Raw genomic sequence first — 17528 nt, forward strand, 5'->3', positions numbered from 1 at the left:
ACCCCTATACTCCTCCTCATCAGACCCATGATTGAGTACAATGCTCCATTTGGTATGTACCTCACCCAGCATTTGCAACAGCTTGAGAGACCACAAAAGTACCTCACCAAGAGGGTCAAGGGTCTCCAACATATATCTTATTCTGCCAGACTAAAGAAACTCCAGCTCTATTCAGTAGCATACCGCCTACTCAGAGGTGATCTCTGACTGACGTACAAGGCCATGTCCAATCAGGAACTGATGGACATGCTCAACCTCAAAAAATCCAAATCCATCAGAACCACGAGAGCTAAAGACTTAAACCTCGGCACAAGTATGAATAGGACATGCTGGAGGGATAGATTCATAACCCAGAGGCTTCCCATGCTCTGGAACAAGATCCCAGTTCAAGTTAGGCAGAGCCCCTCACTGACTCTCTTCAAGAGAAATCTTGATGAGTGGATGGGAGATCGTAAGTTTACCCCAGGGGTCACATCTGTGTCACTACTAGACAGGGGCACAGTAAACTAATTCTATTATATAAGGGGACCTCCACTGTGTCACTACTAGACAGAGGCACAGTATTCTAAATCTATTATGTGCATTTTTGTACCATTTCATGGGGTGGCGAAAGCCACATCACTATGGCTAGGCTTACAAATGCCCCAGGGCAGATAGCCTAGTACTAAACTATGAAACTATGAAACTATAAATATACCTCAAGTCTGGTCAAATGGGACAATGCACTTGAGATGCTCCATGTTCAGATCACCATAGGCAAAATCAAATATCACTTTCTTGCCAGCTATAGGCCCCCATCTATGACCCAGGAAACCCATACCGTGTATTTAAACTTATTAGAAACAATACGCATCCAACCCAATACTATATTCATGGGTGACTTTAATTATACCCAATTAACTGGGAAATCTATATGACACCAAATGTACAAGCACAGAAATTCCTGGATTTTGTAAACACAAACTTCCTGGACCCGATAGTCAATGCACCAACCAGGGGTGCAACCATACTGGATCTGGTCCTCACTAATACGGGAGAGTGCTGCATACCTTCTACTGTAATGTCTTCTCTGGTAAGGTCAGACCACAAAATGGTCTCCTTTGAAGTAAAAATAAAACCTGGACCCCCAGCTAAACCTGAAATATTCAGGAACTACTCTAAGACTAATCTTGTGTTATTAATTGATAACCTGGAAAAATTTCAAGCCCCATAAATCCTGAGAACATTCCTGCTTATGCAGAACTGTTCACAGAAACCCTGTACAAGCATGTTAATAGTTGCATAGAGGCAGCTGTACCGAACCGGAAGAAGTATATCTCTAACTCAAAAAACAAGCCACCCTGGTGGAATCACAAAATCAATAGGCTGTATAACAGAAGGAATGAAATCATGGCAAGAATTAGGAGGTGCAGCACCCAGCAGGATAAAAGCACTCTCATCAAACTAAACAAACAAGTCAAAGGTCAAATAAAGTCTACCAAAGCCAAATTTGAGGTAAGTTTGGCCTTCCAAGCCAAGGACAGCCAGAAAGCATTATTTAGCTATGTCCACAACCTCAAAGGTAATACGTAATTGTGTGCAGGGTTCATTGTAAATGTAGCCACCTATAATGAGCTAGAAGATATACCAAAACTCCTGGCTGATAAATGCAGCTCCAACTTTGCCCCTCTGTCCCCCTCAACCTTCCCTCAGGAAATACCATCAAATATAACTCCCCCTACTATCACTAGACAACAGGTCCTTAATGCTCTTTCTAAGACCAAGAACACTGCATCAATGGGCCCAGAAAGTATCTCAGGATGCCTTCTAAATAACATGAAACATGACTTATCAGGGCCTCTAGAATTACAATTTAACTGTAGCCCCCAAACAGGCTTCATGTCTGATGACTAGAAAACAGCAACAATCATCCCTCTGCAAAAAGAGTGGGCCATCTATAGATTCTGGAAACTGCAGACTCATAAGTCTCACTAGTCCTATATGCAAAGCCATGGAAAGGATTATCATGGAAATGATCAATAGAGATGTAGTAAATCTCCAGACACTGGACCCAACCGAGTTTGGTTTTGTCAAGGGCAGATCATGCCTACTCAACCTGGTGGACTTCTTTGAGAAGGTAACCAAAGCAGTGGATGAAGGAAAAATGGTTCAGACTGCCTACCGTGACCTGGTCAAGGCATTTGATACAATACCCTACTCAAGCATTGTTGACAAACTCAAGAGGTTAGGTACAGACCTGTATGTCACCTGGTGGATAGCCAACTGGCTCACAGACAGGACCCAGGAAGTTAGAATTCTGGAGTCCACCTTTACAAAGAGGCCACTCACAAGTGGAGTCCCTCAGAGATCAGTTCTTGGACCGCTTCTTTTTGGCATTTACTTCTCTGAAGTCAAGACCAATGTCAGTGGTCCCTGGCTGACTAAATTTGCAGATAATTGCAAATTAGATGCTGTCATGGAATCCCATACTGACACACATGTTCTCCAGGAGAGGCTGCCACAGACAAACAACTGGTGTCAGAGCCATGGACCAAAACTAAATGGCAAGAAATGCATAATAGTATCCTTGGGGAAGTCATCCACCCCTGGTAACTATCATATTGACAATACACCCCTTAGAGTTGACCTAGTAGTTGGGGACATAGGGACCCACATAGATAGTAATCTAGCCTTTGACCATTATGTGTCTACAGCAGTGAGGAAACCATTCTATGCTGCACAACATATGAAGAAAGGTATACCATCTAAGTCCAAGGAAGTCATTGCTCCTCTGTATTTGGCATTTATCAGACCTATCATTGAGTACAATGCCCCATTTGGTATGTACCTAACCAGGCATATCCAACAATTGGAATGACCTCAGAGGTTCCTCACTAAAAGAATACAGAGCATAAGTAAAATGAACTATGCAGACTGCTTCAAGGCCCTATCTCTGTATTCTGTCTCCTACAGGCTTTTTAGGGGAGATCTTTGCCTGACATACAGGGCATTGTCAGACCCCACTCTGATGGACCTCCTGCATATCCACAAAACAAGTAGCACTAGAATTACCTGTTCTAAAGGCTTAAATCTTGCCTGTTATATAAAGAGGACCTGCTGGAGAGACATGTATGTATCCCAGAGATTACTCTGTCTATGGAGCAGGCTCCTCATTCATGTGAAGCAGAGTTCTTCCCTAATCCAATTCAAGTGCAGCTTGGACAACTGGATGAGGAATAGGAAATTTATCCCTGGTTTGGCACCTATGTCTCTAATGGACACAGGCAACCAGTAAATGTTTCATCGCCCAGACCCATGCTTGTAAATGTTTCATCTCCCAAACCCCTGCTTACACTTATCAAGGTTATCAGAACTTGTCAGAGATATGGGATGCATGGCTAGGCTTAAAACAGCCCCTGTGGTCATTAGCCAAGTAAACATCTATGAACCTGTGAACCAGAGGATCCTCGTGCTCTAGAACAGGCTCCCCATCAATGTAAAGCAGACTCCATCCCGAACCCTATTTAAGTGTAACTTTGACCAATGGATGGCAAATTCTAAATTCACCCTGGGTCTAGCCCCCATGTCTGTGATAGATAGAGGTAGTCAGTAATGATCTAACTAGCATAACCCTACCCCCACATATCCTCTGGAAACTTCCTAACTAGTATACCACCTCTTAATAAATGCCACTGATACATAGAGACACAACTGTATTTATTGCATTGCATAACAAGTCTTATAAAGGCCATGGTGGCTATTAGTTGAATATCTACCTATGAACCTATAGATTTATAAACAATGAAATGCAGACCATATAATTAAGAATGCTGATTCTCTGAAGCACTTATATTTTGAAGTTAATAGGTACCTTCAATAAACCTCCCCAGCAGTATACATATATTTCTATGGTAGGATTTGTCCATGTTAATTCTAATAAATATTTGTAAAGGTACAACTTCTATAATTCTAAATAAATTAGATAGAAAAATTACACAATTAAAGGGCAGTGTGGTACAATACTGGTGCAAGCAGCTTAAGTCCAATGCTCCTTGTGATAAATGAGATTGGGCGGCACAGTGGTTAACACTGTCACCTTACAGCAAAAAGTTCTCCAGTTCAATTCTTGGCTGGGGTGCCTTCTGTGTGAAGTCTTCATGTCCTCTCTGCACTTGTGGGGGGGTTTCCTCTGGGTGCTCTGGTTTCCTCACACATCCCAAAGATATGCGTCTGGAGTGTTTCTCCTGGGCCTCTGCTGAAGATAGTCGCTGTCCTAGTCAGACTTCCCTGGTCAACAAATGTTAAATAAAAAAATTATACATTAAAAAAATGTAGCTTACATAAGATGCTGTAGGAGAAAGTAGAAATGTGTCTTCAGAGAGCTGTGCTAAAACATAGGCCATGATAGATCATATAGTAAAATCATAGTTTTCAGGTTAAAGAAAAGACAGGAGCAGACTAATATTCAGAAGATATAAATGGTGATATAGAGAATTATGATCACGTCTCTGATAATAACCACATTATTGTGTGTTTAAGAATTAATCCTGTATATCTCTGTTCATAATTCTTTGTAGTACATAGAGCTTTATTTGTTCCATGTACTATGGATTATAAAAAAAAAGAAAAAAACTCAAAGCTCTTAGCGAACAGTGGCAAACAGTTGCAAACAGTAGAAACCCAGCAGTCAGCTGTCACAAAAATTTAAAAGTAGGGAGTTTTTTTTAACTATTGTTATAATTCAATTAAAATGTAATCCTCATTGATTTACCAGAAAATCAAATAAGTTTATGAGGGACAATTGTGGCGCAAAACTTACTAAAGTCTGAGTGCAACTGTTATAAATTGACACCAGTGAACTTTGTATTCTGGATTATTTTACAAATTTGTAAAAGTCTTCATTTTTGTGCTACATTATTGAACAGGTCAAATATATAAATCACTCCCTTCTTAATCAATTTGAAACAAATAAAGATCAGGTCAGTTAAGGTTAATCATCTGTGAACTGAGGGGGTGGAGCTAGAAACTAAACCTTCTATTTAAGGAGTAAAATAAAACATTTCAGAGCTTTACTAGAAAGGCTCACCCCAGACTCTGTCTACTACACTTTGCTGTGAGGGAAAGGTTAGTTTGCTTTTTATTTGTTGTATTACTTTATTGCCTTTTTATATTTTGAATACTGTGATTTGTTTTATTTACCTTGTGTTTTACTTGTATTCTGCTTTTAACTGCATATTAAAACTAGAAAAGAGACCACAGCTCTGTCTCTCGTGAGTCAGGCAGAACCATTGTCTTTCTAGTTGCTTCCTCTTATGTTAATTTGACCATATATCTCATTTCCTCTCTGTTTTTTACTGGCTTGTGTGAGTAAGCACATAATTTTCATTTTGTGAAATCACTCCCCTTCCACTATTTAAATTTATTGGCCATCCTACTGTATTCCATAGTACCAGAATACAAAAGTGACCACCCCCTTTTAATCTATCGTGCTGTTTTAAAAATAGTGACTCTCCACTAAAACTTAACTTTTTAGACAGATAAAACTTAAGTTACCTACTTTCACATCTAACTCCTCTCATGCACATGCATTGTTTAGGGTAAACCATTTTTTTTCATCTTACCTTTAAGCATCCCTGTGACTAGCACTTGCTTTAAAACCTGATGGAAAGTACTAGGCAGTATTAAACCGATACAAGCCCTCAACACTCCTTGTTAATAAGGAGAAATTAATCGTAGGCACTAAACAGCCTATAATCACAAAGTACCTTGCTAAGGTAAGGGAAAACAGCTCTTGTACTTTACAAAAAGAAAAAAAAGCACCAATCCAGGCATATCCACGGGTCAGCTTCCGGTGATTTCTCCTGTCCAATTGGTGGATCTGAGCATACTGGGGCAATGCATCAATTGCCTCATGTACAAAGACAATCCTCTCCTCCTACCACCCAACACTACAACCTGTGAGAGATGCACTTACATACCCAAACTGGAAGCAAAGCTCTCTCCACCCAAGATTGTGCTAGATAGTCAAGAGGAGAAGGTTAACACCTGCACATCACCTCAAGCAACACATAGCCCTTCAAAACCCACACCATCAACACCCACACATAACAACACTAAACCCACATATGTGGAGGCCCTTAACATTAACCTGCCCAAGCAACAATGACCTCCGAAGCTGAAATGCAAACAAACACCAATCACAACCAAAGTGTCACATAGCTCACAACACCAGTGTGTCACCCAACAACAGCCCCTAAGGCAAGACAACGTACCCAACACTTTAGTCATAGGTGACTCTTTAGTCAGGTACACTAATGTCCCACTCACCGGCTGAACAAGGAGAAAATTACAGTCAGCTGCCTGTCAGGTGCCAGGATCCACCACATAAACATTGTACTCAAGTCACTCCACAACAAGTACAAATATGACTCTGTCATTGTCCATGTTGGAGTGAATAACTTGAGATGTACCTCCCTGGACAACATGAAAAGAGACATGGAAGAGCTGTCGGATCATGTGGCCCAGGCAGGTATGACCCATGCCCTGAGTAGCATCCTGGCTTCACCCAGAATGATAACACAGTATAAGGACAAAATGATTGACTTCAACAATTGGCTAAGCTTCTGGTGTCATTCAAAGAGGATTCAGTATCTATCTGCCTGGGATGACATGACCACCTTACCCTTGTCCACACCACTGGAGACTGACTCAAAGAATTCAATCAGGTTCAGGAGACAAGATCAGCCCTTCACAAACCCAAACTGGGTGGGGTCCAGTGTTTGAAGGTTGCCAATGTCTTTGTTTATAAGTTCCATGATGATACATTCCATGCCCTTGCAGATCAGGCTTGTCAGACTGATGGGATGGTAGTTCACGGGATCCAAGGCAGATCCTCCCTTGTGGAGCGGGATAACTGTAGCTGTGCGCCACTCAGTGGGCACGAAGCCTGAGGTGAGGCTATGATTAAACATGACATTTAGATGAGGTGCCAGTTCATTTTGTAGTTCATGTAGTACACAGCCTGGGATGTCATCTGGTCCCATGGATGCTGTATTCTTAGCTTTGGAGAGTACGGTTTCTACCTGTGTGGCCGTGATTATCAGAATTTGGCAATCTTTTGGTATTGAGATGGGCCCTTTAGGGGGTGAGAGGGGGGTGAAGTTGGCACTAAATCGATCTGCCAGGATATTGGCAATATCCTTGGGATCAGTATATTTAATGCCATTCTGTTGTAGCTCAGAGCAGATCTGAGCATTGCCATTTAGATTCTTGACAACTATAGAATGCCTTGTGATTGTCTTTGGAATCTTTGGCAATTTTATTTTCATAGCTAGCTTTTGAGGATTTTATGAGGGATCTCAGCTTCTTACTGAGGCTTTTGAGGGAGTTGTTTGCATCCTGGGATTTTCCTCTTTTCTGCAACAGTTTCTTCCTTCTATTGTATAGTTTATTTATAGCAGGGGACCACCAGATTGCCTTCCATTTTTTAGAGAAGAGCATCTTGGTTCTATTTGGGATGGCACGATTCATGCACGAGTGGATGTGCTCGTACAGTGCCTTAGTGTAGGATTCTGCAGTCGAACTTCCAGATCCCATCTGTGTGGGTGTTGTGAAGTTTGTCACTTCTGACTTCAGTAGCATGAAGTTGGCTTTGGAGAAGTTTTTTAAGGAGGTTTCCTTACTGGGGGGTGGGGGTGGGATGTGGATTTCAAAGGTGATTTGCTTATGTTCAAACCTGACCAATGAGGGGGTGACCACTGGTGTGGAGCATCTATCTCCCATGTTGGTAATGACCACATCTAGGATATTGGCTCGCCTGGTGGGACAATGGATTAGTTGATCCAGGGCGTTGGAATTTATGAATTCCAAGAACCGTTGGGAAAAGGAGTTGGTACCCGAGTAGTTTTCCCAATTAATGGCAGGGTAGTTGAAATCACTCAGTATTAGGGTGTTTGGTTGTATCTTAATATTTTCCAGTATGTTTAGAAAGGTGTAGTGAGAATCTTGGGGCATGGTGGGGGATCTGTAGCAAGCTACAGTTTGGATAGCAGTCTTACCTAGTGTTAGTTACACCTGGAGAATTTCAAATGCATTGTGTTGCGCAACTAGCCTGGAGGTGTGAATATGGACACTCCTCCACCTTTAGTGTTTCTGTCTTGGTTTTGTGGCTGAAAAGTGTGGTAAGAATTGTAGCCTGGTATTGCAGGGGTGCTTTCTGGAGCCTTGAACCAGGTCTCAGTTACTGCACAGATATCAATGTTCTCCATTTTTAGGAGTGCCTCGAGAGAGTGCATTTTGAGGTTTAGACTTCTAGCATTGAGTAGCATTACCTTCAGATTTTGCATGCTTGCATCTGTTACAGTGGTGGTTTTATCCTTTGAACCTTGCCTAAAAAAGGCACTATAGGGGTGGCAAGAGCTTTAGCCAGTAACCTGAATCCCAAGGTTGACAGGTGCAGACCATCTCTGGCAAAGCATCGTGGTTTGTCGATCATGTATTCCCAGGCAGACAAATACTGGATCCCCTTTGAATGACACCAGAAGCTTAGCCAATTGTAGAAGTCAATCATTTTATCCTTATATTGTGGTATCATTCTGGGCGAAGGCAGGATGCTACTCAGCGCTAGGGTCATACCTGCCTGGGTCACATGATCCAAGAGCTCTTCCATGTCTCTTTTCATGTAGTCCAGAGAGGTACGTTTCAAGTCATTCACTCCAGCATGGACAATGACAGAGTCGTATTTGTACTTGTTGTGGAGTGACTTGAGTGCATGTGTTATGTGGCGGATCCTGGCACCTGACAGGCAGCTGACTGTAATTTTCTCCTTGTTCAGCCTGGTGAGTGGGACATCAGTGTGCCTGACTATAGAGTCACCTATGACTAAAGTGTTGGGTACATTGTCTTGCCTTAGGGGCTGTTGTTGGGTGGCACACTGGTGTTGTGAGCTATGTGTCACTTTGGTTGTGACTGGTGTTTGTTTGCGTTTCGGCTTAGGAGGTCCTTGTTGCTTAGGCAGGTTAATGTTAAGGGCCTCCGCATATGTGGGTTTAGTGTTGCTATGTGTGGGTGTTGATGGTGTGGGTTTTGAATGGCTATGAGTTGCTTGAAGTGTAATGCAGGTGTTAACCTTCTCCTCTTGACTGTCTAGCACAATCTTGGCCAGAGAGACCTTAGCTTCCATTTTGGCTATGTAAGTGCATCTCTCGCAGGTTGTAGTGTTGGGTGGTAGGAGGAGAGGATTGTCTGTGTACATGAGGCAGTTGCCGCACTGCCCCAGTATGTCCAGATTCACCAGGTGGACAGGAGAATCACCGGAAGCTGACCATTGGACATGCCTGTTTAGGTGCTTTTTTGTAAAGTTTAAGAGCTGTTTTCTCTTACTTTTGCAAGGTACTCTGCAATTATAAACTGTTTAGTGCCTATGATTAATTTCTCCTTATTGACAAGGAGAGCTGAGTGCTTGAATCAGTTTCGGGCTTCCTAGTGCTTTCTTGCAAAGTTTAAGAGCTGTTTTCCCTTACCTTTGCAAGGTACTTTGCAATTATAGGCTTAGTGCCTATAATTAATTTCTCATTATTGACAAGGACAGCTGAGTGCTTGAATCAGTTTCAGGCTTCCTAGCACTTTCCAGCAGGTTCTAGAGCAAGTGCTAGTCACAGGGGTTCAGATTTTAGTGCTACTACTGAGAAACCAGCATATATATAAAACTATTTCAGAAACCCATAGTAATCATTGCCTCCCATAAATATTTAATCCCAATGTAGGGAGGTTTTGTGAAAGTTGATAAGAATGGTTGCATCAAACTGCTGAGTATTTTTCATTATTTTTTGTACATTAACTCACAATTTAATAAATTAGCACCATGTTATTCCTCTGAAATTATATATCTAAGTATATTTTTCATTGTGTCACACAATATTTTTGCATAAAGTCAAGGTTGTATCATCACCTGGTTTGGAGAATATGTGGGATTTGCAGTCATTGGAATGGGTAGTTCTAATTGTTTGTTATAAAACTTAGAGAAGTCAGATATGAACTCATTTCGGCCTGGCAGTTTCTCAGTTGCTAAGTTAAAAATAGCCATATTAGGCCTGTTAAATGTCATCCAATATTTTTTCTTCCATTTTTAAGAGAAGTCTAGAGAAAAGCGAGTTAATATGTGCCATGTGTACATATAAAGGATTATTAAAAAAACTGGTCTCAAGTTTTCATGAGATTTTTAATTCCAAAGAGATGAGTTACTAAGTTGCTTGAACAGCCCCAAAGTGTAATTATTGTGATTTCCTTTGCTGTTTTCTGATGTCTCTTGGCAAGCAGTTTCTGGGAATCAGTTCCTTTCACTCAGTGAAACTGTTTTATTCTCTCCTGGTTGCTCTGATACTGTAAACATTTCTAAATCTTAGCTTTGATTGTTTTAAATTCTGCAATACTAGTTTTTCTTTTCATCCCCTAACTTGTACTGTACTTATTTTCTTATGTTGAGTCATTTCTATGCAAACATAACCTTTTCCACAGCAGAATTCTTCTCCACTTCACAGGCTACTACTACCTTTAATTCAAAAAATTCCAGCAAGAAAATCCAGACACTTCTTCTTTCTTAAGCTCTGCCAAGAAATGAATCTACCACCTTCCAATAGTCTTTTCTTTTGCTTATCCTTTAGTTAAGGATCTGTCATGCCTAGGGTAATGTCAGTCAGCCATAAATAAACATTGATATCCCTCATTACAAGCCTTGAGGAAATTAACCAGAAATCTATACTACTGGCTTAGCCAGTTTTTAGGGTTCACAAAGATACAGTCTTTAGTGTTGGGGTTTAACACTCTCCATCAGTCTGTCAAGCAAAAATCTTCTATTCCATTACAAGTAACTTTAGCACCTCTTGGATTTCAATTAGTGGTTTTAGGAAGTTTATCAAGCAATTATCTATAAGCATGTTCATAAGGTCATAGGTGTGTACTATGCTAATGGCCCCGGGGCCTTTACAAATCTAGCCCATAGAAATGTCCTGGCATTGTGCCGCCCGTCGTTAGTTCGCAGTGCCTTTACCAAGTAGAGCCACTGGAGTGATTCCCAGGGTGAACTTTCTATTACCCATCCACTCATCAAGATTTCTCTTGAAGAGGGACAGTGAGGTGCTCTGCTTGACAAGTATGGGAAGTCTATTCCAGAGCATGGGCAGTCTCTGGGTTATGAACCTGTCATTTCAGCATGTTCCGTTGATTGTGGTAATAAGGTTGAGGTCTCTGGAGCGTGTGGTGTGGAGGGATTGGGATTTCTTTAGATGTAGCATTTCTAAAAGAACTGGGTCAGCCATGGCTTTGTAAGTCGAGCAGAGATCGCCTCTTAGTAGACGATATGAGATAGAGAATAGCTGGAGTTTTATGAATCTGCCCATGTAGGACATGTGTTTAAGGCCTAGGATCATCTTTGTGAGATACTTTTGTGGCCTCTGCAGCTGTTGCAGGTGTCTATTGAGGTACATGCAAAATGGGGCATTATACTCTATGATTGGTCTAATGAGGAAGAGCAGAGAGAGAGATGATGATCACCTCTTTCTTCCTGGATGCAAAACCCTTGGTAATGAGATGTGCCGCATAGAAGGACTTTCTAACCACAGTGATAATGTGGTGTTCGAATGAGAAGTTGCTATCAACCTGTGACCCAGATCTCTTATATTGCCTTTAGTGTTCAGTGGGCTCCCATCGATGTGGTAATTAGTGGGAACTGAGTTTGTCCCAAAGGGGATGACGATGCATTTTTTGGCATTAAGCTTGACCCCATGGCTTTGACACCAGTCATTGGTCTCAGTGGGGTCTTTCTGTAGGATGTCAACATCACTTGGGGAGATAATAATGGCTCCCAGCTTGCAGTCGTCTGTGAATTTGGTCAGCCAGAGTCCCTCTGTGTTGTCCTGGACTTCTGAAAAGTAGATGCCAAACAGGAGAGGACCCAGGACCGATCCCTGTGGGGCTCCACTCGTGACTGGTTGGCAGTCTGACTTGGATTCCACTACTTTCACACTGTGGGTTCTATCTGTGAGCCAGTTTGCAGCCCACCTAACAATATAGGGGTTGATGCCTAGTTTGCTGAGTTTATCAGTAATTCCTGAGTAAGGAATGGTATCAAAGACCTTGACCAGATCAAGATAGGCTATATGAACTGCCTTAGCTTCATCCTCCGCTCTGGTGACTGACTCAAAGAAGTCAACCAGTTTGAGCAGGCATGATCTACTTTTTCCCAAAACCAAATTGCGTGGGATCTAGAGTTTGGAGAGTCCCTGTATCCGTCTTAATTAGGTCCATGATGATGTGCTTCATAGCCTTACATATCAGACTCGTCAGTCTAATGGGGCAATAATTTCCAGGATTTGTAGTTGCACCTCCTTTATGGAGAGGGATGACTGTAGCATTGTGCCATTTGTTAGGGACAAAGCCTGAGGTAAGGTTGTCAGTGAACAGAGCACGCCATTGTGGTATCAGTTCACTTTGTAATTCATGTAGAACACAACCAGGGATATTGTCAGGTCCCATGGAAGCTGTATTCTTGGCCTAAGATAATGCAGCTTTAACCTGTGCTGCAATAAAGCTGGGTGCCTGGCATTCTTCTGGTATTGAGATTTGTCCTTTAGGGGAGGAGAGAGGGGTAAAGTTGGCACTGAATCTGCTGGCAGGTATGTTGGCAATATCTGTTGGCTCAGTACCATTGTGCAGTAACTCAGAGCAAATCTGGGTATTGCCATGGAGATTCTTGTATAACTATAGAAGGCTTTGTGGTTGTTTTTAATGTCTGCCACAATTCTGCTTTCATAGCTGGCTTTGGAGGTTTTGATGAAGGATCTCAACTTTTTATTGAGGCTAATAAGGGAATTATTCCAGTCTTGGGACTTCATCTTTTTCTGCAACAGTTTCTTCCTTCTGTTGTGGAGTTTATTAATGGCAGGGGAGCCACCAGACTGGCTTCCTTTTTTTGGAGGAGAGTGTCTTGGTTCTGTTGGATATGGCTAGTTCCATGCATTTATGTATGTGTTCGTACAGTGCATTGGTGTATGATTCGGCAGTCATGCATCTATTTTCCATTAGCATGGGTGCTGTGAAGTTAGCCACCTCTGTTTTTAGGAGGCCAAAGTCAGCTTTGGAGAAGTTTTTCCTGGTGGATACCTTTGCTGCAGGTGTGGGTGAGATGTGGATTTCCATGGTGATTAGTTTGTGGTTGGATCTAACCAGGGAGGAACTGACTATTGGTGTAGAGCAGCAGTTGCCCATGTTAGTAATAACCAGGTCAAGGATGTTGCTTCCACTATTTGGGATAAGAATAGGCTGGTCCAGGGCATTGGAATTGATGAATTCCAGGAAACACTGAGCCAGTGAATTGGTGCATGAGTAGTTTTCCCAGTTGATGAAGGGATAGTAGAAGCCACCTAGTATGAGAGTGTTGGGTTGGATCTTAACAGTTTCCAGGGTGCTTAGGAATGTGGAGTGATAGTCTTGGGACATGGTTGGGGACCTATAGCAGGTTATGACGTGAATCTCTGTCTTACCCAGTGTTAGTTGTACCTGGAGTATCTCAGCTGCATTATGCTGGGCTACTAGTCTGGAGGTGTGCATATCCTTTATGGATATGGAGACACCACTGCCTTTGGAGCTTTGGTCCATGTTCTGGGGCAGAAAGGTGTGGAATGAGTTATAGCCTGGTAATGCAGGGGTGCTTTCTGTTGCTTTAAACCAGGTCTCCGTTACAGCACAAATGTCGATGTTCTCCATTTGAGTGCTTCGAATGAGTGCATCTTGAGAGTTAGACTTCTAGCGTTGAGCAGCATGACCTCAGATTGCATTTATTTATAGCTGTTGGTGGTAATTTGGTCTTTGGAACACTGCCTAAAAACGCACTATAGAAGTGGCAAGAGCCTTAGCCAGTACCCGGAAACCCAGGGGTGACAGATGCAGGCCATCTATGGCAAAGCATCGAGGTCTGTCATTCATGTCATCCCAAGCAGACAGATACTGGATCCCATTAGAATGACACCAGAAACTTAGCCAGTTGTTAAATTCAATAATTTTCTGTTTGTACTGTGGTATAATTCTGGGTGATGGTAGGATGCTGCTCAGGGCTAGGGTCATACCTGCCTGGGTGACATAATTCGAGAGCTCCACCATATCTCTTTTCATGCAGTCCAGGGAGGTGCATCTCATGTCATTCACACCCACATGGACAATGACAGAGTCATACTTGTACTTGTTGAGGAGTGACCTGAGTGCGTGTGTTATGTGTCAGATTTTGGCACCTGATAGCTGACTGTTACCTTCTACTTATTCAACCTAGTGAGTGGGACATCAGTGTGCCTCACTACTGAGTCACCTATGTTTATTGTATTAGGTAAGCTGTTTTTCCTTAGGGGCTTAGGTTGAGGGGCACACTGTGTAGGTGACCTATGTGTCTTGTGGTTTGTGCTGTGTTGTGGTGGTCGAGTGCATTTGTGCCTTGGAGGTCTCTGCTGTTTGGGTAGATTTCTGTTGAAGGCTTCTGCGAAGGTGGGTGTGTGGTTTGTGTTTTTATGTGATGGCTGTGATGGTGGGTGTTCTGGAGGGCTATGTGTTCCATGTGGTGTGGTGCAGGTGTTGACCTTCTCCTCTTGACCAGCTATTCCAGTCTTGGATGATGAGTGCATGGCTTCCAATTTGGAGATATAAGTGCATCTCTCACAAGTCTGAGTGTTGCAAGGTAAGAGGAGAGGCTTGTCTGTGTACATGAGGTAGCGTCACACTGCCTCAGAATTCCCAAGTTTGCCAGGTTAATAGAAGAAAGCACAGGAAACTGACCTTTAGACATGCCAGAAGGGAAGGTCATCATTGCTAAGTACTGGAGCTGTTTCCTTATAGGACATCTTGTGCTGATAGCACTTATGTGTGCTACAATAATTGCTCCAAAAAGCCTGATGAAGTGCTAGGCGAATAAGCTAATTAAAGTGCAAGCAAGAAGAGAAAGTTGAAAGGGACAGAAAAAACTGCCCAAATGGCCAATAAATTACATTTTCATAGCCAGAAACCACTCCTCTTGTGGTAGATAGGCTACCAAGTGCTCACCACTCCCACTGATAAACTGGAAGGCTTCCCTCTAACACAGAAAGGTCTGGGGAACTCAGAAACATACAAAACAGTCCTGGATACAGCAAATCTGCATCTTTCACTAAGGAACCAGCTATTTCAATTACTGACTGTTCTCGAGTCTCAAAACAGAAAGAGAGAGTTGAAATATCATTACATCTGGTTCCTTTATAATTGTCTTTTAAAGGTTGACAAGTGCTGGTTTGGACATGCTTTATAATCCTCCTGCCTTTTTAGTTATCACACTCACATAGAATACTAAATCAGAGTAGACCTGTAAAAAGAAATCAGTCTCTCTTTCATGCTGTTGGTGTGACTGTAATCTGTTTTAAAATTCAGACCAAGTCAAGTGGGGAAAGGTAGTTCCCAATGTGAATGCATGTGCAGCTATTACATTTACCAGAAGGTACTCAAGTAGCATTCTAAGATACTGAATGCTAGGATTGTTAACCAGAATTGGAGTAGAGGGAGCACAACACCAGAAGTCATGCAGGAAAAATGTTGGTTACCTGCTCTTCAGTCAATCAAATTCAACCAAAAGCTGCAAAACGAAGGCACACTCACTCACACACACACACACACACACACACACACACACACACACACACACACACACACACACACACACACACACACACACACTCAAATCTGTCATGAAAGCCTGTGGCACTATTCTGTTAATAATACACATTGAACTTAATTGGAACATCAAATGAATACAACTGACTTATGCAAACTCAAAGGAAACATTTTCAACATACTTTCTAGTACTTTATTATCCACAAAAGAGTACAAATTCTGAGGGTTGTCTACAGACAAAACACAGCCAGTATGAGGGGCAGGAAACTAAATAGTACAAATCCATTACCAATGATCATAATCCACATGCAGATAATTTCTGCCATGAAAAGGTTACACCAGAGAAGTGATTACAGTTGTTGCTCAGTTACCAAGACGCTGAACATTAACCAGACACAGCTGTGAATTGTCAGAAGCTCGAATCCATATCATATCTATACAATTCACTGCAATGGCCAGTATATCTGCTGGGGAAAATTCCATATTTGCCTGTATATCTCAGAGTCTGTTAGGGCTGCTAATGGTTCATGTTTTGTACCTGGACCAGTGTAGAGGAAAAATGTTTTGTTGAGGTAGAGCTTGAAGACCTGGCATCCAATGGTGCACACAAGGACAGACATTTACCTCTTTTCTGTACTTAAGATTTCCTGGGGGGGTGTAAAGGGCAGACAGTCTCTTCTCTTATTGTCTGGAAGTGGTTTAGATATGCTTTTCACTAAAGCAGGTATGATAGTCACTAGAGCGTTCCCCAATACTTTAGGTAGATATGCTATTCACTAAGGCAGGTATGATAGCCACTGGTGTGTTTCCTAATACTTTAGGTAGATATGCTATTCACTAAAGCAGGATATGATAGTCACTGGTGGGTTTCCCAGTACCTTAGGTAGATATGCTATTCACTAAAGCAGGTATGATACCCACTGGTGCATTCCCCAATACTTTAGGTAGATATGCTATTCACTAAAGCAGATATCATAGACACTGGTGCGTTCCCCAATACTTTGGTAAATACACTATTCACTAAAGCAGGATATGATAGTCACTGGTGCATTCCCCAATACTTTAGGTAGATATGCTATTCACTAAAGTAGGTATGATAGCCACTGTATACCCCAATACTGTAGGAAGAGTTCAGCTTTGGAAGGTGGATTTGTGACTCAACTGGTTAATGTATGGTACCTATAATTTCCACTTTAGGAACAGGGACACACTACAGCCAGGGTAGGCTGGACATGTCTTACAGCACTTAATCCCAGTCCTTCAAATTTCTTTAGCTCTTCTCAACATATGACTCTATAATTGCAGATAAAGCATTTAAAAGTGAAATGTTGAGGTTTAGTTTCACTTTTTTACCCTGGGAGAGACTCTATAACTGAGTTCAATAATGGGAGGGATACTGTACTGAGTGGGTCATTTCCTTCCACTTCCTGTGTCACAGCCATGAGTCGCTCACACGTTATTTTCCATATGTTCTACTGATGAGTATCCACCTTATTTTCCAGTCACTGAGAGTGTAGATGCAATTCCTGTGTTTCCTTCAAGTGCATAGCCATGATGTTACCATGATCAGATATGTCAGTTTGATGTTGTAGTAAATTGTTTTATAAATACTGCAGATGAAATTCATGTTTTGTGCTAGTAGATTTTAGAAGCTGAACAGCAAGAACAGTATTGTGTATTGATTTGGACAGCAGTTTCACCATTGCCATTTGAGCTTTCATATCTGGTGTTGCTTCAAATGCCATTATGAGGCCTGTTGTTATGATGAAAAGATAGAGAGAGAAAATAATCTATAAAGCACTGGTAACACCCATATAGCTTTACCGAGAAGCAAATGATAATATTTGAAAATATAGTGCTTCCTTGAA

This window comes from Protopterus annectens, chromosome 2.part1 (genome assembly GCF_019279795.1).
Source record: "Protopterus annectens isolate FY-2018-M chromosome 2.part1, PAN1.0, whole genome shotgun sequence".
Classification (NCBI taxonomy): Eukaryota; Metazoa; Chordata; order Ceratodontiformes; family Protopteridae; genus Protopterus; species Protopterus annectens.